Consider the following 22,878-nt stretch of genomic DNA (forward strand, 5'->3'; position numbering starts at 1 on the left):
TCCTCTTGTGCCCCAGCTTATCCCTATAAGCCCCAAACATGAACCCTTTCATGAGTTGAATGCATGTATATCTGGGCATTTCTATACAACTTAGTACATTAAGCTTGGTTCATTTGTATGGGTTTGCAGAGCAGACCACTGGGGACTGAACAACTAAGTGGAAGCTTATTCCTGGAGGAGACGGATTCTCCTTGTCTCCACGGATATTGATAACCAGTAACACTTCACATGGTGTTCCATGTGGAATTGACCCTGTCTGCATTTGCATGTGAACTCCTGTTGTCCTATTTTTCTTGCTTGTATAGCTCCAGTACTGAGAGGCAGAGCTAACCTGTGCCCCAGATGACACAATTACACATCCATCAGCCTAGATTTAGCTTTCCATAGTCACTTCTCCGAATTTTGACCACTTGTGGTATTTCAAAAGGAAGGTGCTTTGATGAGGGTCAGATGCCATACTTAATTGTGGGTACAAGGATATACATTTAGAATACAGTTAGAAAATACATTGGTTTAAGGAAATGGAAAGAGTAGTTTTCTTCTACTCTACTCCATGAGGACTGCAGCCAAGGTTATTTGTATAGGTTTACAATATGAAACATGCATTCCCTAAGACAGATATGTAATGAGAACAGGATCTTCTAAATAAATGTGGGGGTTTCATTTTTTCCAGACATCAGAAGATTTAACATTGAATGAATGGTTAATTCCTTACTTCTCATTGGGATAAAGAAAGAGAAGAACACCATCCTGGGAACATGGAATAATTAAGAACAACAAAAAACCAACAGCTGGTGGTTAGTTGATAAGCACATAAACAGGCATGAGTTCAATTCTGAGGACCACATGCATAGATGTTATTGGCATATGCCTGTAATTCCACCTCCCATGGTATTTAGAAGGAACAGAATTTCAAAATTCTCCTCAGGTGCATAGAGAGTTTTCGGTCAACCTGTGCCACAGGAAACACTGCCTATAAATGAATTTAAATATGCAAATATATAAAATCAAGGAGGGTGACTGATTCAGATGGCTATGAATACCTTTATCTGATGTGTCTGAGCATGACAATGACATAGCTCCTACCTTCCATGAATGAAATATGAGCATAGACTTCACAACATCTTGGAGTGGGAATAGCTAGATAGTGATCAATTAAGTGAGGTTTTCATGTAGTGGTTGCTAGTTTCTCCATGCAGAGTCCTTATGAAGCCACCTAAAACATGTACAATGCAGCCGTGGAAACTCTGAAAGATGTCAGTGAGGAGAAATCACCAGTAAAAAATGGATCCAGGGGCTAAAGGGTAGCCTGAAGTAGAGCTATCCTGATGTAGGCAGAAAGAGAGAGGATTATAAAATCCCTACAGCCAGGAAAGGTTCTCTAAGCACAAGACACAGACCAAGGAGAGTGCTGACAGAGTGTATCAGGCAGGAGGGAGAAGGCACAGACCCAAGAAAGAGTTGGATCAGAGTATGTGCTGAGAAGACACTGTAATTCACCACAAATACTTCCATGCATGACTTTTTATGTTGGTTCTGATATCTGAATTCTGTCCCCCTAATTGTAACATAAACATTTTAGCAACTGAACCATCTCTCCATCCTGATATCTGCTGGTTTGCATACACCTTAGTACTTGTGTTTTTGCATATATGAAGAAAATCTCACAAGTATTTCCTTCATTTGCAGTGAATGTACAAAAACTAACAGTAATTATCTTTTCCTTATTAGCAGTCTATTTAATCTGTCAGTTGGAATTTCCCATGTGAAACACCACCCCCCAACCTGCACAAGCAAAAGCCCAGCTTACTTTACCTGTTCCGGATCATGAGTGCCATTGCACAGGCAGACTTACCAAATTATTTTTTATTCAATCTTAACTGTGAACTAGTAAGATGAGACAAAATAAATTCATAAAGAAAAAGAGAGAATTATTCAATTTTGAAGGCAAGATCCAAATGTCAAGGAAGTATTTAAGAGCCACTATTTTTTCAAGTACAAATACATACCTTATATAAAAACATGTCAAATTGATCAAAGTGAATTTAGAGACTGAGTATATAGATTCCAGTGCTATAGAGTGGAAATGCTTAAAAAAAAAACAAAAAAAAAAAAAAAAAAAAAAAAAAAAAAAAACGGGCTCATAAAAATTGTGGGAGTGGGCGACAAATATCTAGTTAAATTTGAAGCAAACTGCCTTGTCATGGAGCCCAAGCTTGATACTGACTGGATAGCAAGGGACCTGTGACAGGATTTTCCAGGGAGGTAGGCTAGACCAAACACAACTGGCCAAGAAAGAAGGAAACAAAGAAAGAAAGAAAAAAAGAAAGAAAGAAAGAAAGAAAGAAAGAAAGAAAGAAAGAAAGAAAGAAAGAAAGGAGAAAGGAAGTAAGGAAGGAAGGAAGGAAGGAAGGAAGAAAAGGAAAGGAAAGGAAAGGAAAGGAAAGGAAAGGAAAGGAAAGGAAAGGAAAGGAAAAGAAAGGAAAGGAAAGGAAAGGGAAAAAAGCAAAGAAAAGAAAAGAAAAAAAGAAATGATTCCTAATGATATTCTGCTATACTTGCAAATCATTGCCTTGTGTAGTGGTCATCAGAGAGGCTTCCTCTGGCAGCAAACAGGAGTGAATATAGAGACCCACAACCATACTTTATGTGAAGATGGAGAGAGACTAAATCAGAGGTCCCCTTTAGTCACCCCGCATGGTGTTTGTGAATTCCCATGGAAGAGGGGGCAGAAAGATAATAGGAGTCAGAGGAGATGGAGGACACAGGAAGAACAAGGCACATGAATCAGCTAAGCAGAGCTCATATGTACTGAAGTGGAAAGCATGGGACCTCTCCGGGTTTGCTCCAGGTCCTCTGTATGAATGTTGTGGCTGTCAGTTTAGTGTTTTTGTGGGATTCCTAACTGTGGGAGCATGTGTATATCTTACTCTTTTGCCTACTCTTGGGACTCTTCTCCTTCTCTTGGATTATTTCATTGTCTTGTCCAGCCTTGATATAGAGATTTGGCTTGTCATATTTTATCTTGGTTGGCTGTTGTCTCTTTAACCCTGCTCCTTTCTGAAGGGAAATGGAGAGAGAATGAATCTGGGTGAGAGAGGAGGTATGGGCTAATGTGGTAATTACCAATATGGAGTCAGGTAAAAATATAAGGATATTTATTAGGGAAAATCCTTACTAACCTAGTGACCTAGCCAGTCGGCAGGGCGGGAGTAAGTACAGCAAGCTGAGGATGAAAAGGAAGAAGTGAAGACCACATGTGTGCCCCTCACTCTTAAACCTTCCCTACATCACCCTGACGACACCCTCGAAGGCATAGTTAAGGTGTCCCCCACAATTCCCCTTTTAGTCTAAAATAGGATTAAAAATTAACAGTGTAAAATACCCAAAATTAACCATCATAAAGGTGAAATATAAGAAGATACAATAATCTGCTTATGTCACATCCTAACTATGTCTATTTTAACTAAACCCTAAAGTCATCTGAAAGAGGTGTCCAAGCCTGAACACCTCCTTCCAATCCCAAGCATAAACAATAGAAAGCTATCCCTAGCCAGGTATACACTATCCTAAGTGCAAACAATGGGGGAAGGGGCATAGCATCCTCCAAGTTACTTTTGCTGAAATGGGACTATGATAGCCTCATGGGGTCCTATCGGAACAAAATGTTAGTGTAGTGAAAGTTTCAAATGGATTGTGTCTAGTCCAGGTTAGATGAGATTTGCTTGATTGAAGATCTAGATTGAAACCCTCAAGGTGATTGAAGTCAGTACCCTAAGCTCTGGCAAGAGTGTCAGTTGAAATAGAGCAGTTGGATACAGTGCAGTGGAGGAGGTGTGGCCCATTTTCTTTCCAGGGCATCCAGGGAATGCTGTCAGGCAGGTGTTTATTGTTAAATGTTAGCAGAGAAATGTTTGCTTGTGTAAGTGTGCATACTGGGAAAGGCAACCATCGGAGAACAACAATTATGAGAGAGTGTACACCATGAGATAAAGAGCCAAGAAAACACAAAGACAGTCCCCAAATTCTTCTATTGTCCTGTATTACATCAATTGGCTTCCAGATATAATACAGAAACTCTAAAATTTAGTTTTAAAATGTGCTTGTGTTTTAGAGGAGGAAAGCCAAATCCACCTCTAGAGCCAGCATTGGTTTAATTGAAAGGGACTAGGAAATGAAAAGAAATAGAGTTCTCTGAGAAATAGCTGTAAAGTTAACCAGATGGCACGTTCCTTTTGGTTGAAGGTTATAGCAACCTTCTCTTCTCAAGTATCTACCCATGCAGTGTCCTTTGACTTCGGGAGATGGGTTTTCCTGTGAAGATAAAAGCAAAACACTTCCCATACCTTTGGGAGGTTTCCATTGAGTTTATGAGATATTCCTTAGTATAATACCTGTCATTTCTCCTCATTGAGAGGTTTTTCCTTTCCAACTCGAATCTTGATCAATTTTTTTTATTGTATCTAGTTTTTCTTCTCCTGTGGAAACAAATTCAAAACCCACATCCCAGTGCAACACATGTCCTGGTTTCCATACAGAGGTCACTACATCTTTGAAATATACCGGCTGATACAGGTCAGCAGTTTTTTCCATAGTAAAGTGTCTTTTTGTAGCTGTTTGTCCTTTCTCATTGGCAATAAGAAAGTTTAGTGTTAATGAAGCAACCTATGTTTGGGGGAGTTGTTTTTCCAGTCTGTTTATGGAGCATCTCCTTAAGTGTTCTATTAGCACTCTCAACTACTGCTTGTCCTGTAGGATTGTGTGGTATACCGGTGACATGCTTCATGTTATAATATTTGAAAAACTTTTCCAAAATGTGGAGACATATGCTGAAGCATTGCCAGTTTTTATTTATGCAGGTATTGCCATAGCTGCCATCACCTCTAGCAAGTATGTAATAACTGAATCAGCTTTTTCAGAGTTACAAGCAGTAGCCCATTGAAATCCTGAGAATGTGTCTATAGTATGATGCACAAATTTCAAATTTCCAAATTCCCATCTGCCAAACCTAATTTCCCTGAATGCCCTTAGGATTACAACCTGCTGGCATTGGAGTTTGATTATAAAAGGGACAAGTAGGACAGTTTCTCACTATCTCCTTGACTTGTTGCCAAGTGATGGAGAAGTCCTTTCAAATCTTTACATGATGTTTCTTATGAAATTCAGATGTTTCTAGCATACTTCCATTTAATAAACAATCAATCTCATCATTGCCTTGTGCTAGTGGGCCTGACAGACCTGTATGGGATCTGATATGTGTAATGTATATAGGATTAATTCTGTTTCTGATTGTTTCCTGTAATTGTATAAACAGTGAAGTTAATTCTGTATTATCAGGAATGAATTCTGCGGTCTCGATTGTAAAATGACTCTCTCCGTATATTGAGAAGCAGTAACTATATTAATAGTTTCTGTAAAAGCCATGAGTACCATGAGAATTGCATGTAATTCTGCCTTCTGTACAGATGTATAAGGACTTTGAACTAATTTACTACCTTTCTTGATTTATAACCTAACTTACCTGATTTGTTGGCATCAGAGTAGATGCCAGAAATGGGAGTTTGTCTTACAATGCATGAAGAATCCAGACTGTCTTTTTATTATTTTATTTTTTTTTATTATTTTATATTCTATCAGTTTTGGCATAATTGTTGCTAATTGTTCCCAAAAAGTCAGTAAGAGCTATTTGCCAATATTCATTATCCTTCTAAAAGGAGGAAATTTCCTCATTAGTTAAAGGTACTATGATTTCTGCTGGATCTTTTGCAGAAAGTTGACTGAGTCTTAATTTGCCCTTTAGAATCAAATCAGAAATAATTTTTATTCTGTTTATGTGGCAGAAATATCCACTCCAATATGGGATCCTCCCTCTGCATCAGAATCCCAGATGGGAATTCTCTGGATGGCAAAATACCCATAATACAGTCTAAATCAAGATTTATCCAATCTATATGTATATCCAATATTCTGTTTTCCACACGTTGTAATTCTTTTTCCAGCTCAGCAGATAATCTTAGAGGACTCTTAAGGTCATTATCACTTTTTTTAGCTCCAAGTTCATGCCTTGTTTTTTTTCTTTTCCCTTCTCCCTCCCCTTACCCCATCCCTCCTCCTCCACCCCAACCTACCCACCCACCCCATCCTCCCACCACTCCCCAGCAGGGTAGGGCCCTCAATGGGGGCTCTGCAAAGTCCACTAAATCTTCCTGTGCTGGGCCTGGGCCCTGCCCCATGTGTCCAGGGCCAGAGTATATATCTTCTTGTGGGATGGGCTCTCAAAGTCCCTTCTTACACCAGGTAAAAATGCTAATCCAATTCCAGAGGCTCCCTGGAGTGCAGAGGCCTCCTTATTGGCATCCATGTTCAGGGAACTGGATCAGTCTTGTACTGGCCTCCCAGATAGCATTTTCGGTTGATGTGCTCTCCCTTGTTCAGGCCAACTGCTTCTGTGGGTTTCTCCAACCTGGTACAGACCCCTTCAATCTTCATTCCTCCATCTCTTCAACTAAATTCCAGATTTCAGCTCAGTGTATTTCTTTGGATGTCTGTCTTTGCTTTCATGAGCCACTGGATGAGGGCTCTAGGATGGCATAAAGAGTAGTCATCAATCTCATTTTAGGGGAAGGGCTTTTAGGTTATCCTCTCCTCCATTGCCTGGATTGTCAGATCGTGTCATCCTTGTAGGACTCTGGAGATCTCCCTAGTTCCAGATCTCTTCTAGGAGCTATAGTGGCTCCCTCTAATATGATATCTCTCATCCTGCTCTCTCTCCTCTATTCTTCCCCCAACTCAATATCTCTGCTCCTCCATTTCCTCTCCTCTACTCCTCTTCTGCTCTTATTGTGGCAGCACCCTCTCCCCTACCCTCATGCTCCCAATTAGCTCAGGAGTTCATGCCACTTCCCATTCCAGTGGTCTATTTTTTCCTTAGAATCCTTCATGTATTATAGTTTCTTTGGTGAAAAGGATTATAGGATGGTAAACCATTGCTCTATGTCTAAAATTCATATATGAGTGAGTACATAATATGTTTGTCTTTTTGTGACTGGGTTACCTCACTAGTTCCATCCATTTGTCTTCCAATTTCAAGATTCCATTGCTTTTTTCTGCTGAGTAGTACTCCATTATACAAATGTACCACATTTTCTCTATCCATTCTTCATTTGAGGGGCATCTAGGTTGCTTACAGGTTCTGGCTATTACAAACAGTGCTGCTATGAACATGTTTGAACATATGTCCTTGTTGTATGAACATGGACTATTTTTTATGCAAAACAGATTTATTTTTATCCAAACAATGAACATTAGGGGAATGGAAAAGAAAGCAACTGGAAATGATGAAGGCTCTTAAAACTCACTATTATTATTATTATTATTATTATTATTATTATTATTATTATTATTAATTCAAGTTAGGGAACAGGCTTGTTTCACATGTAATTCCCCTCTCCCTCTCCCTCCCCTCACCCCCATTCCTTCTCCCCCACCTCCAACCTACCCCCCACCCATCCACCCACCACTCCCCAGGCAGGGTAGGGCCCCCAACCGGGGCTCCACCAAGTCTACCAAATCTTCCTGTGCAGGGCCTAGGTCCCTCCCCATGTGTTCAGAGACAGAGTGCATCACTTCAAGTGCGATGGGCTCTCGAAGTCCCACACACACACGAGGGCAAAATGCCAGTCCACCTTCGGAGGCTCCCAGGAGTGAAGGGGCCTCCCCATTGACATCCAGAATATGGACTATTTGAGAACATTCCTAAGAGAGGAATGGCTGGATCTTTAGGTAGATTGATTCACGTTTTTCTGAGCAACTGCCATACTGATTTCCAGAGTTGTCTTACAAGTTCACACTCCCACCAGCAATGGAGAATTGTTCCTTCTTCTCCACATCCTCTCCAGCATAGATTGTCATTGGTATTTTTGATTTTAGCCTTTCTGACAGGTGTGAGGTGGTATCTCAGGGTTGTTTTGAGTTACATTTCTCTTAAGCACTTTCTTAAGTGTCTTTCAACCATTTCAGATTCCTCTGTTGAAAATTCTCTGTTTATTTCTGCAACTCAATTTTTAATTTCATCAATTGGTGTTTTGGTGGCTAGCTTCTTGAGCTCCTTGTATATTTGGAAATCAACCCTCTGTCAAATGTGGGGTTTTGAAGATCTTTTCCTATTCTGTGGGCAGTCCTTTTGTCTTACTGAGTGTGTCCTTTGCCTTACAGAAGCTTCTCAGGTTCAGGATGTCCCATTTATTAATTGCAGACCTCAGTGTCTGTGCTACTGGCATGATGCTCAGGAATCAGTCTCCTGTGCCAATTTGTTCAAGGGTATTTCACACTATCTCTTCTAGAAGATTCAGTGTGTCTGGATTTATGGAGAGATCTTTGATCCTTATGCACTTAAGCTTCATGTATGGTGACATGTATGGATCTATCTGCAATCTTCTGCATGTCTGAATCCAATTGTGCCAGCACCATTTGTTGAAGATGCTGTCTGTTTTCCATTGTATAGATTTAGCACCTTTGTCAAAAAAAAGGAGTACGTAGGTGTGTGGGTTAATATCAGCTCTTGTTTGAATTTCTGGTAGAATTCTGAAGTGACGCCATCTGGCCCTGGCCTTTTTTGTGGTTGAGAGGCTTTTGATGACTGCTTCTATTTCAGTAGGGGTTATAGGTCACCTTAAACTGCTTTTCTGTTCTTGATTTAATTTTGATAAGTGATATTTATCCAGGAAAATGTCCATTTCCTTTAGATTTTTGAATTTTGTGAAGTACAGGTTTTCAAAGTATGACCTGAAGATTCTCTGGATTTCCTCAGTATAATTGTTGTATCCTTCTTTTCATTTCTGATTTTGCTAATTAGCATGTTCTCTCTCTCTGCCTTTTTGATAATTTGGATAGAGGTTTGTCTATCTTGTTGATCTTCTTAAAAACCAACTCATTGTTTCATTGATTCTTTGTACTGATTTCCTAGTTTCTACTTTATTGATTTTGGCCCTCAGGTTTATTATTTCCTGGCATCTACTCCTCCTTGTTGAGTTTGCTTTTTTTACTCTAAACTTTTCAGTTGTTCTGTCAATTCTCTAATGTGACTTTTCTCCACTTTCTTCATGTGGGCACTTAGTGCTATTAACTTTCCTCTTAGCACTGCTTTCAGAGTGTTGCATAAGTTTGGGTATGTTGTGTCAACATTCTCATTAATTTCTAGGAAGTGTTTAATTTCTTTTTTTTTTTATTTCTTCCTCAACCCAGGAATGGTGCAATTGGGTGTTATTCATTTTCCACTAGTATGTAGGTTTTCTGCATTTCGTATTGCTGTTGAATTCTAGCTTTAATGAATGATGATCTGATAAGATACAGGGGGTTATTTCCGTTTTTTTGTAATTGTGGAGGTTTGCTTTGCTGCCAATTATGTGGACAATTTTAGAGAAGGTTCCCTATGGCGCTGAGAAGAAGGTATATTCTTTTGTGTTTGGATGAATTGTTCTATAAATACCTGTTAAACAAAGTTGGGTCATAACTTCTGTCAGATCCTTTGTTTCTTTGTTAAGTTTCTTTCTGTTAGTCCTGTTAGTGGTGTAAGGGAGGTGTTGAATTCTCCTAATATAAGTGTGTGTGGTTTTATGTGTGGTTTGAGCTTTAGTAATGTTTCTTTTTCAAATGTGGGTGCCTTCGTATTTGGGGCAGAGATGTTCTGGATTGAGATTTCATCTTGATGGACTTTTCCTGTGATGAGTATGAAATGCCCTTCTTCATCTCCTTGATTGATTTTAGTTTGAAGTCTAAATTGTTAGATATTAGGATTGCTACACCAGCTTGTTTCTTGAGCCCATTTGATTGGAAAATCTTTTCCCATCTTTTTACTCTGAGGTAACGCCTGCCTTTGAAGGTCAGGTGTGTTTCTTATAAACAGCAGAAGCAAGGTTTCTGTCTCCATATCCATTCTGTTAACCTATATGTTTTTATGTGTAAGTTGAGACCATTGACATTTAGGGATATTAATGTCCCTTGTTTCTTTCTTCTTGTTTGTTTTTGATTTACTGTTGGTGGTGTCATTGTGTGTGAATTTTGCCCTCCTCTTTCTTTTTGTGTTTGGTTAAATTAGATTATCTATTGCCTGTGTTTTTGTGAGTGTAGTTATGTTCGTTGGGTTGGAGTTTTCTTTCCAGAACATTCTGTAATGCTGGACTTGTGGATATGTATTGTTTAAATCTGTTTTTGTCATGGAATATCTTGTTTTCTCCATCTATAGTGATTGAAAGTTTTGCTGGGTACTGTAGTCTGGGTTGACATCCATGCTCCCTTAGTGCTTGTAGTGTATCTCTCCAAGACTTTTTGTCTTTCAGAGTTTCCATAGAGAAGTGGTGTGTGATTCTGATTGGTTTGTCTTTATATGTTACTTGGCCTTTTTCCTTTGCTGGTCTAAATATTTTCTCTTTATTCTGTAGATTTAGTGTTTTGATTATTATGTGTCGGGCGTACTTCTTTTTGTGGTCCAGTCTGTTTGGTGTCCTGTAAGCTTCTTGTACTTTCATAGGCATATCCTTCTGTAGGTTGGGGAGGTTTTCTTCTCTGATTTTGTTGAATATAGTTTCTGTACCTTTGAGCAGTTTCTCTTCACCTTCTATAACTATTATTTTTAGGTTTGGTCTTTTTACAGTGTCCTTATTTCCTGGATATTTTGTCTTAGTGATTTGTTGGACTTGATGTTTTCTTTGGTTGATGAATGTATATCCTCTAGCAAGTATTCAATAGCTGAGATTCTCTCTTTCATATCTTGGATTTTATTAGTTATACTCACGTCTTTAGTTCCTGATTGTTTATCCAGGCTTTCTATTTCCAGCATCGCCTCATTCTGTGTTTTCTTTATTGTGTCTATTTCAGCTTTCATGCTTTGAACTGTTTCAAGAGCTTCCTTCACTTGTTTGGTTGTTTTTTCTTGTGTTTCTTTAGATTCTTTAAGAGATTTGTTTATTTCTTGAATCACCTGTGTTCTTTTTAAACTTTTAGGGAAGGTTTCTTCTACCCAGGTCCAGTATCTTGTACATTATAGTCAATGTTGGCTGCATGCAAAACCCATTCTTTTAGTGGAGCTGATCTGATCTTTAAAGGCAAAAACATTCTTTTGTATATTGGGTTTGCATTTTCATAAGCTATTGTATATATAATTGATTGTCTTGTTTCCAGATCTGTTACCTGTAATTCTACTGCCCTAGTTAAACTTTGTAAAAAGTCCTAGAACTGACCTGTGGGTCCCTGTTCTATTCTGGTATAAGCTTCTAGGCATGCTCCTGGCTCACGAACCTTATCCCAGGTATTTAATGTTGCTTTCCTGCATAGGGACAGTATATGGTTGTCATATGCAGCCTGAGCTTGTGGGTTAGCATAAATACCATCTATGGGGGGTTCATAACCGTCCTTTATGCTTTGACTCTCAAGGAGCTTTGCTGATTCTCTCCACTAGATTTGGCATGAATTCTCAAGGACAACTGCCACCAATTTTTCCCAGTCCATGAGTGTCACCCTGTTAAAGGTTGCCCACAAATGTAATAGCTGTTTTATGTATGGGCTATGAAGACTAGATGTGACAACCAATTCTTAAATATTCTTAAGAACCTTCAGCTATATATGTTGCCATACATAAGCCATCTGTCCCTGAGGATGTTTCTTAGAAGGTGGCTTTTCTACCATGTTTGCTGGGAACACTAATGGTGTATGCATAACAACCTAGAAGAGTAGTATTGATACCTGTGTGAAGTAGGTGCCTCGGATTGGAGTGATTCTGCCTCTGCGGCATCCCAATGATCTTTAAGCCTAGTAATAATATCCTCATGAAAAGTTTCAATTTCCTGCATCATAAAGGATTCCAAGCATTTTAGTGAATCCATATATTGCTCTAACTGTTCCTCTACACTTTTTCTAGGTCTTTAATATGCTCGTCCTTAGACAGCATCTGGATGCATGGAAATTGCCTTCAAAATATCGGAGACTAGACTGGAGGTCCTGATTTGTTGAGGTGGAGGCCTCAACAATCGACCAAATGGACCTATCTAATCTGTAAGCCCTGTTGTGTAAATTATCTTCCAATTGCAGCTTCCTGTGATCTGCTGCCTTAAATGCTTCCACAATTATTTGAATGGCATTATCCAGTTCTTCAACCATATCTTGGGTATTTTGTATCTTTTCATCTAATTTCTGGGACACACAGCCTATCAGAGTTTCTAGTTGGCTACAGATATTCTTTAGTTCCTCACGGTCCTCTGACAGTCTAGCCTCTAATGCCTCAGACATGGAGCATCTCTCTGTGTTTATCTTATAATATATAAGCTGCATCTCATCTTGGGTAACAGACAGCTCTGCCTTTAGCGTATTAAACCTAGAGTAAAGCTTATCATCCAACTTCTGTTCCACGTGCTACACAAATGTGGCATGACCCAATCTGTTCTCCAAAACGTCATTGCATAAAGCTGTTATTTCCTACAAGCAGATGATGAGGTTATCTTTGTCCCTGTTTCTGAGAGATCTGGCTAGTCATATTATTTGTGCCAGGACACTAACTGCTGCTGCTAAATACAGGCAGGTAATTGGCAGATCAGCAACCTCCTCAAACATTGAATGAATTCACATAAGAAGCAAAGATATTACTAGTTGAATTAAATAATAAATATTCTGCCATGATTTTACCTGTTGGTTCCTACTCCACATGCAGTAACTATGTTTGACCAGCAGGTAATGCAGGCATTCAGCAGCTTTTGGCAGCAGCCGCAGGTTGAGGTCACACAGGCAGCTGCAATTAGCTGAGAGTGTATATGGCCTTGCGGCTGCAACCACTGAGACAGGCTCAGCTTTAGGGCCACCACCGCCGAGGGAAGCCAAGTATCATGCTGAGAACCAAGGCCAACTTGGCTCAAGGCCTGTGCAGGCCCCAGAGCACTAGAAGGGCAGGAGGCCTCCGGGTGCAGGGAAGCCGCATTCTGGGCCAGTGTTACAACTGTGAGGAGGTCTGTAGAACTCTCCCAACTGAGCAGACTGTTCTGAGCTCAGTGGCAGCAGGAACATGCTTTTGTGGCTAGGTGGGTAGGCTGTGAGCTAGGAGCACCTGTGGAGATGGAATGCTTCCCCAGACAGCTAGTCTGCCATCCTGGTAGAACCCTCGAAGCACTCCCAAATGGGGCCTACGTTTACAAGATCCTGCTTCTGACAACCAGATAATGTGGAAATTACCAGTACAGAGCCAGGAAAGAATAAAGGGAATTTAATAGGGAAAAGCCTTACTTACAGAGCAAACTAGCCAACCGGCAGGGCAGTAGTAAGTACAGTAAGCTGAAGATGAAATGAAAGAAGGGTTCCTGCCATGTGTGCCCCTCACTCTTAAACCTTCCCTACATCACCCTGAAATGCCCTCTCAGGCATGAGCAGGCACACCTGTAGCCAGCCCCTCGTAGGCATGGTTGTAGTGTCCCCAACACTGGGCAGCTATTGGAGGGAAGAGAACAGTGCTTGTGATATAGTGTATGAAAGATTAATATATTATCAATCAAAAAGAAAAGAAAATGTTGGAAGCAAAGCTATAGACATTTTAGGAAATACAGTTTAGAGTCTTATGTCATTTTTTGACATAATAGACATATTAGAATATATCCAATAGACATAAGTTAGAAAGGGGTGATCAACACAAAACACAAAAAGCAATTAAAGAAAATCCGTAATAGTAGCCAAGGACTGTTTTAGAAGTAGAGAACAACTGAATAAGAGAAAGAATAAAATATGCCGGGCAGTGGTGTCAGGCAGATCTCTGTGAGTTCGAGGCCAGCCTGATCTCCAGAGCGAGTGCCAGGATAGGCTCCAAAGCTACACAGAGAAACCCTGTGTCAAAAAAAAAAGAATCAAATACATGGAGAAAGCTTTTTTCCAACTAAAATATTACTCTGAGACAAAAATTTTCACTCTGACTAGAGAGTAAGGGAGGTACACACCTAATTACAATAACAGAAATTGATACAAAAGAACATACACTGAACAAAACAGACATCTCCTGGCACTAGGAGATGATCAGAATGGAATGGCTCACAATAGTTATTTTGAATATCAGCAACACAATAGTGATTCTTTCCTACTTAAAAGGGGAATAATCTCAATCCAGAACTAGAAAGGAAAGGGAGACATCCAGTTATTCTGATACCATTTGTTAAAGATGCTTTCCTTTTTCTATTGTATAACTGTAGCTTCTTTGTCAAAAATCAGGTGTTCATAGGTGTGTGGATTAATGTCTGGGTCTTCCATTCAATTCCATCTGTCTATGTGTCTGTTTTTATGCCAATACCAGGCTGTTTTCATTACTATAGCTCTATAGTAAAGGTTGAAGTTAGGGATGCTTCCTTTCTTGTACAGGATTGTTTTAGCTGTTCTGGGTTTTTTGTTTATCCATATGAAATTGAGAATTGTTCTTTAAAAGTCTGGGAAGAATTATGTTGCATTGAAGCTGTAGATTGATTTAAGGTAAGATTGCCATTTTTATTATGTTGATTCCAAATGGGGGGAAGTACTGGCCAAGATAATCTTGATGTTTGCTTCTGGTGACTTAAATTTCAACAGGCTTTTCTGTCTATAGACCCCAGCCTATCATTTCTTAGTGTATTTATTTTTGTTTTTTTATGTGAATTAGAAAGAAAATTGTTTTACATGTCAATTACAGTTCCCTCTCCCCCCATCCTCATCTGATCCCAGCAACTAACACCTTACCTATCCCATACTCTTTCTGATCCCTCGGGAGAGTGAGACCTTTCATGTGGGGGATATTCAAAGAGTGTCACATCCTTTGGGATAGGATCTAGGCCCATCCCATGTGTCTATGCTCAGGGAGTATTCCTCTATGGACCATGGGCTCCCAATGTCCATTCCTATGCTAGGGATAAGTATTGAACTACTAAAAGGGGCCCTATAGATTTTTTGACTTCTTCTCACTGACACCAACATTCATAGGGTCTGGATCAATCCCATGTTGGTTTCCCAGCTATCAGTCTGGGTACCAAGAGTTCCCCATTGTTCAGGTCAATTGTTTCTGTTGGTTTCACCAGCCTGGTCTGGACCACATTGCTCATCACTCCTCCTCCTTTGCAACTGGATTCCTGTTCAGTTCAGTGTTTAGCTGTGGGTGTCTGCTTTACTTCCATCAGCTGCTGGATGAAGGCTATAGGATGGCATATAAGTTAATCATCAATCTCATTTTCAGGGGAGGGCATTTAAGGTAGCTCCTCCTCTGTTGCTTAGATCATTAGTTTGTGTCATCTTTGTAGATGCCCAGACATTTCCCTAAGGCGTGATTTCTCTTTAAACCTATAATGTCTCCCTCTATTATGGTATCTATTATCTTTCTGTCTTCTGTTCTTCACCCAATTCAACCTTCCTGCTCCCTCCCATCCTCCTCATCCCTCCTCTTATCCCCTTCTCATTCTCCTAGCTCACTCTCTCCTCACCCCATGCTGTCAATTTCCTCAGGAGGTTTTGTCCCTTTCCCCTTCTCAGAGGGACCATGTATGTCTCTCTTAGACTTTTCTGTGTTTCTTATCTTCTCTGCCAGTGTGGGTTGTAGACTGGTAATCCTTTCCTCTATGTCTAGAATCCAAATATGAGTGAGAACATACCACATTTGTCATTTTGTGATTGGGTTAGCTCGATCAGAATGGTTTCTTCTAGTTCCATCCATTTGCCTTTGATTTTCAAGATTCCATCGCCCCCCCCCTCGCTGAGTAGTCCTCCATTGTGAGATGTACCACATTTTCTCTATCCATTCTTCAGTTGAGGGACATCCAGGTTGTCTCCAGTTTCTGGCTATTACAAACAATGCTGTTATGAACATTGTTGAACAGATGTCTTGTTGTATGAATATGCTTCTTTTGGGTATATGCCTAGGAGTGAAATTGCTGGATCTTATGGAAGAGTGATTCCCATTTTCTTGAGGAGTTGTCATACAGATTTCCAAAGTGGTTGTACAAGTTGGCACTCCTACCAGCAGTGAAGGAGTGTTCCCCTTTCTCCACAACCTCTCCAGTATGAACAGTCATTGGTGATTTGTCTTTTTTTTTTTTTTTGGTTTATTGAGACAGGGTATCCCTGTGGCTTTGGAAGCTTTTCTGGAACTAGCTCTTGTAGACCAAGCTGGCCTCAAACTCACAGAGATCCACCTGCCTCTTCCTCCCGAGTGCTGGCATTAAAGGCATGCACCATCCCTGCCCAGTGGTGATTTTTATTTTAGCCATTTTGACATGAGTGAGATGGTATCTCAGTGTTGTTTTGATTTGCATTTCTCTGATGGCTAAAGATATTGAACACATTTTTATGTGTCTTTCAGCCATTTTAGATTTCTCTATTGAGAATTATCTATTTATTTATGTACTCCACTTTTTAAATGGATTATTTGGTGTTTTGGAGACTAACTTCTTGAGTTTTTTGTAAATTTTGGAGATCAGCCCTCTGTCAGATGTGGGGTTGGTGAATATCTTTTTGCAATCTGTGGGCTGCCATTTTGTCTTGTTGATGGTGTCCTTTGCCTTACAGAAGCTTCTCAGTTTCAGGAGGTCCCATTTATTGTTGAACTCAGTGTCTGTGCTACTGGTGTAACGTTCAGGAAGCTGTCTGCTGTACCAATTTGTTCAAGGGTATTTTCTACTTTAGCTTCTAGTAAGTTTAGTGTGGCTGGATTTATGTTGAGGTCTTTGATCCATTTGGACTTAAGTTTTGTGCATGGCAATAGGCATGGATCTAGCTGCAGTCTTCCTCATGCCAGCATCCAATTTTGCAGTACCATTTGTTGAAGATGCTTTCTTTATTCCATTGTATAGCTTTAGCTTCTTTGTCAAAAGTCAGATGTTCATAGGTGTGTGGGCCAATATCAGGATTTTCAACTCAATTCATTGGTCTACATGTCTATTTTTGTACAAATACGAAGCTGTTTTCAGGACTATAGCTGGTAATAGAACTTGAAGTCAGGGATGGTGATGCCTCCGGAAGTTCCTTTATTGTACAGGGTTGTTTTGGCTATCCTGGGTCTTTTTTTTTTCATATAATGTTGAGAATTGTTTTTTCAAGGTCTGTGAAAAATTGTGCTGGGATTTTGATTGGAATGTTTCTCTGATTTCTTTCTCCATGAATGTAATATTGGTATACTCTAGGACTACAGTTTTTTTGAGTTAATCTTGTATCCTACCATTTTCCTGAAGGTGTTTATCAGCTGAAGGAGTTCCCAGGTAGAGATTTTTGGGTCACTTATGTAGACTATCATATCATCTGCAAATAGTGAAAGTTTGAATTCTTCCTTTTTGATTTGTATTCCTTTTATCTCCTTTTTTTTCTTATTGCTCTAGCTAGAACTTCAAGGACAATATTGTAGAGGTATGGAGTTTCTCTCCATTTAGTTTGATGTTGGCTGTTGGTTTACTGTATATTGATCTGTATTTCTCTTTCAGACCAAGGTAATTGTAGCCTTGTAAAAAGTTTGGCAATGACCATTCTGCTTCTATTGTATGGAATACTTTGAGGAGAATTGGTATTAGCTGTTCCTTGAATTTCTTTTAGAATTCTGGACTGAAGCCATCTGACTCTGGGCTTTTTTTTGGTTGGGAGACTTTTGATGACTGCTTGTATTTCATTAGGTGTTATAGGTCTATTTAAATTGTTTATCTTTTCTTAATTTAGTTTTGGCAAGTGAAATCTATCCAGAAAATTGTCCATTTCCTCTCCATTTTCAAATTTTGAGGAATACAGGTTTCAAAATATGACCTGATGATTCTCTGGATTTCCTCAGTGTTTGTTGTTATGTCCCCCTTTTCATTTCTGATTTTATTAATTTGCATGTTCACTCTCTGCCATTTGGTAAGTTTGGGTAAGTGTTTATCAATCTTGTTGATTTTTGGAAGAACCAACTTTTCGTTATATTGATTCTTTGTATTGTTTTCCTAGTTTCCAGTTATTGATTTCAACCCATAATTTGATTATTTCCTGGTGCCTACTGCTCCTGGGTTCACTGGCTCCTTTGTGTTCTAGAGATTTCAGTTGTGCTGTTAATTCACTAGGGTGATTATTCTCCAGTTTCTTCATGTGGACACTTAGTGCTATAAACTTTCCTCTTTGCACTGCTTTCAAAGTGTCCCATAAGTTTGGGTATGTTGTGTCCACATTCTCATTGCATTCTAGGAAATCTTTAATTTCTTTTTTTTTGTTTCTTCCTTGACCCAGGTATGGTACAATTGGGCATTATTCAGTTTCTATGAGTTTGTAGGTTTTCTGCTATTATTATTGTTGTTGAACTCAAACTTTAAAGCATGGTGGTATGACATGATACAGGGGGTTATTTTAATTTTTTTTATCTGTTGAGGTTTGCTATGTTGCCCAGTTGTGGTCGAGTTTAGAGAAGGTTCCATGTGGTGCTGAGAAGAAGGTATATTCTTTTGTGTTTGAATGAAATGTTCTGTAGATGTCTTTTAAAATCAATTGGGTCATAACTTCTATTAGTTCCTTTGTTTCTTTGTTACATTTCTGTCTGTTGGTCCTGTGTAGTGGTGAGAGTGGGGTGTTGAAGTCTCCCACCCTAAGTGTATGAGTTTTTATGCGTGAATTGAGTTTTAGTAATGTATGTTTTATGAACGTGGATGCCTTTGTATTTGGGGCATTAATGTTCAGAATTGAGACTCATCCTTATGGATTTCTCCTGTGATGAGTAGTAAATGACCTCCTTCATCTCTTTTCATTGATTTTAGTTTAAATCTCATTTGTAAGATATTAGGATTGCTACCCCTGCTTGTTTCTTGGGAGCATTTGATTCTGAAATCTTTTCCTACCCCTTTACTCTTTTAAGTTGAGGTATGTTTCTTGTATGCAGCAGAAGGATGGATTCTGTCTTCTCATTCTTTCTGCTAGCCTGTGTCTTTTATTGGCAAGTTGAGACCACTACCATTGAGGGATATTAATGACCACTGATTGCTCATTTTTATTTGTTTTGAATTTGGTGGTGGTGGTGGAATTGTGTGTGGATTTCCACCCCATTTTTCTTTTGGCCCTTGGCAAAGTGGGATTATCAATTGTGTGTAGTGAGACACTGTAACCATGCCTCCTAAGGGCTGTCGATGGGTGTGCCTGATCATACCTGTCAGGGTGTGGTCAAGGTGAGGTCAGGATGATTCATGATAGTTTTTTAAGACACATGGGAGCCTTCTCTCTGGCTGGCTTGCCTTGCTGTCCCTGGCATGCTCTGGCTTGCATTTCCTGGTCTTTATCTGAATAAAGATGTCTTAACCTTACAGACTATGTGTTGTCTCACTGTAATTGTCTATGTTTTTCTGGTTTTAGTTAATTTCCTTGGGTTGTAGTTTTCTTTCCAGAACTTTCTGTAGTGCTGGATTGGTGGATATGTATAGTTTAAATCTGGTTTTGTCATGGAATATCTTGTTTTCTCCACCTATAGTGATTGAAAGCTTTGTTTGGCATAGTAGTGTGGGCTGACAATCATGGTTTCTTAGTGCCAGTAGAATAGCTATCCAGGACCTTCTGGCTTCAGAGTTTCCATGGAGAAGTCAGGTGTAATTCTCATAGGTTTGCCTTCACATGTTACTTGACACTTTTCCGTTGTTGCTCTGAATATTCTTTATTCTGTATGTTTGATGTTTTGATTATTATATGGCAAGGAGATCATTCTTTGTGGTCCACTCTATTTGGTGTTCTGTAGTTTTCTTTTAGTTTCATTGGCATGTCTTTCTTTAGGATGGGAAAGTTTTGTTCTAAGATTTTGTCGAGTATGTTTTCTGAACCTTTGGGTTGGGTTTCTTCACCTTGATCTATACCTATTATACTTATATTTAGTCTTTTCATGGTGTCCCATATTTCCTGGATACTTTGTCTTAGGGATGTGTTGTACTTAAGATTTTCTTTGTTTTATGAATCTATTTCTCCTAGTGTGGCTTCAACTCCTGAGATTCTGTCTTCCATCTCTTGTATTCTGTTGGTTATGCTTGCATCTGTAGTTCCTGATTGGTTACCCAACTTTTCTATTACCAAAATTCTCTCAGTTTTTGTTTTCTTTATTGTCTCTATTTCAGTTTTCAGGTCTTGAACTGTTTCCTTAAGCGATTTGTTGATTTATTGAATTTTGGGTTTTTATTTTTTTACATTTCTTAAAGAAATTTTTTCATTTACTCATTGAGGGCCTCTATCATTTTCATGAAGTTGTTTTGAAGGTCATTCTCTTCTGCTTCATCTGCATTGGGATTTTCAAATCTTGCTGGTGTAGAGTTCTTAGACCTCAGGCGGTGTCATATTAGCTTTTCTGTTGTTGAATGTGTTTTTATATTGTCTTCTTCCCATTCCCTCTTCTGGTGGTATAGAAGCTGTCTCTTCCTCTCCTGCTCTGTACAGGACCGAGTTTCCCTTCCAGTTGGTGTAAACATGTCTAATACTCTGATGTCTCTCCTCTTCCAGTGGGTGGAAGCAGGACTGGTACTGGGGCCTTGGCACTCTCTGGGTGGGCTGGATCCTGTTCTGATGGGATCTGCAGAGCACAGTTCCCAGGCCTCACATATCTCCCGAGCAGGGCAGAGGAAGGCAGGCCAGAAAGAAGCCCAACTTTACCTCATCCCATGGTTGGAGATGGGGACTAGGACCCTGGCAGTCTCTGGGTGAGCTGGATACCAACAGGATGGGCTCCACAGTCACAGTCCCAGGCCTCAGGTGGCCCTAACCTAGATTTTCAAACATTACATTTTGTATAGTTGACCACTTTCAGGTCTAATATTCTATATATAACCTATTAGCCATAATGAAAATGAAAATGATAACCTACTGATATATTAATATATATAATGTATTACATATAATATATACAATAATATATAAACTATTTTGATAATCATATCTACAATTTTATAATTATGTAAAATAAGATAGGGTTCTTAGGTTGAAAACACAGGCCATCTGTCGCTATTAATTAGTCTGTTAATCTTTTACTTGTCACTTTTTGGTATTAAAACTTATTATTTGCCTGCAACTCCCTGGTACTTTCTATCTTTTGGGCATGCCCATTGCACTGATCCACATAATTTTCCCAAATTACTAGTGCTTTCATAAATCCATTGAAAGAAAAATGTAGCCACTCTCAAGTATCAGGAAACCCCAAGACTCACAATCAACCCACCCATGTCCAATCTCCATCCCATTTCTTACAATGGCACCTAACCCTGTGTTATCCTGGTGATGATGGTGTCCAGAAGGCTGCAGGGATGAAGGTGAACTTGCTTGCTGCAAACTGCTTTTGTTTGTAAAACATGACAGTAGCAAAACTGGTGATAGCCACAGTGAGCAAAAAGAGCTTGAAGCCCAATCCTGTGGTGCAGTTCTTTGATGTGCACAGCAGGATATGCAGGCCTTGAGAATGCCAGAAAAACTTAAAGATCCTGAAGACTCAAAAGACCGAGAGGGTGAAAAAGGCTCCACTGACATCCTCATTATCTGTCATGTCCAGCCCAATGTATTCAGGCAGGATCGCCACCACATCAATGATACTCATATCACTGAGCACAAAATGATAATGGCTAGGTGTTGTGGCTAGGTGTTATAAGTACTCAAAGGTGAAAATCAAGACACAGGCATTATTCAAGCAAAAGAAGGCTACTGTGTACCATTCCCTACAAGGCAGCTCTTTTATGGGGCCTGGGCTAGACCCTCATGGAACTGTTTCTACCACATTTGTGATGACTGAGATTGCAATGAAGAACCCAGTCACATAGCAGAACTCCAGGATCGTGGTGCTAGAGTGAGAGTTCTCAAAGGCCCACCAGACCTTCTGCCTAGGAGTCATGTTGAGCAGTGCACTCTCTCCTGTGTTGTCAGTGTATGCATCACCCTGCAGCCACTCTTCATTCTGCCACCTGAGGTCTTTGTACACCTCATAAAAGCAGTTGCCACTAATTTCTGGGATGAGGGCAAAGAAGGCCAATTCTTCATCATAAGCAGAGATGCACTCATGACAGGGATAGTGAAGCTTCCCTGTGTGGTAGAAATTGAGGATGTGGCAGAAGATGTCTGGGTCATGGTCAAAGAAATATGGTTGTGTCTCTGGGTGGTAGAAAAAGTCTCTTGGAACTGCCCAGGACCCTTGTACCCACTCTGCCCTCTGCCCTCTGCCCTCTGCCTCCAACCTCCCCATCACCCCCTGCCTGTTAGTTCAAGGCCAGCCTGGTCTCCAGAGTGAGTGCCAGTATAGGCCTCAAAGCTACACAGAGAAACCCTGTCTCGAAAAACAAAACAAAAAATTTATCTTATGAAGATGATAGACACCATTAAGGAGGAAGCAAGAAACTCCCTTAAAGAAATACAAGAAAAAACAAGCAAAAAATTACATAAAATGGAGGAAAAGAGAAACCAAAAAATTCAAAAATAAACAAATGTCTTAAACAATCTAAAGAAAGCCAAGAAAAAAGAACCAAATAAGTGAAGGAAAAAATTCAAACAGTTCACAGTTTGAAGGCAGAATTAGAAACAATAAAGAAAACATGGAATGAGGGGATGCTGGAAATACAAATGCTGGGTACACGATTAGGAACCAAATTAATATTGTTAGTGCATTTTCTTTTAGTGTTTTCTTTCTTTATTTTTTTGATTTTCTTTTTTTCAGATTTTTATATTTAAATTAGAAACAAGATTGTTTTACATGACAAGCCCAGTTCCCTCTCCCTCTTGTCCTCCCCTACAAGCCCTCCCCCTCCCAACTAAAACACTACCTATCACATATCCCTTCTGCTTCCCCTGGATGGTGAGGTCTTCTATAGGTGTCATCAGAGTCTATTGTATTCTTTGGGATAGGGCCTAGGCCCATCCCCATGTGTCTTGGCACAAGGAGTA

General features: G+C 39.7%; 1 pseudogene; it reads right to left on the reverse strand.

The window, feature by feature from the left end:
- Positions 1 to 21,209: 21,209 nt before the first annotated feature.
- Positions 21,210 to 22,183, reverse strand: LOC113832828 (annotated as a pseudogene).
- Positions 22,184 to 22,878: the final 695 nt, after the last annotated feature.

This window comes from Cricetulus griseus (assembly GCF_003668045.3).
Source record: "Cricetulus griseus strain 17A/GY chromosome 1 unlocalized genomic scaffold, alternate assembly CriGri-PICRH-1.0 chr1_0, whole genome shotgun sequence".
In the NCBI taxonomy this organism is placed as follows: domain Eukaryota; kingdom Metazoa; phylum Chordata; class Mammalia; order Rodentia; family Cricetidae; genus Cricetulus; species Cricetulus griseus.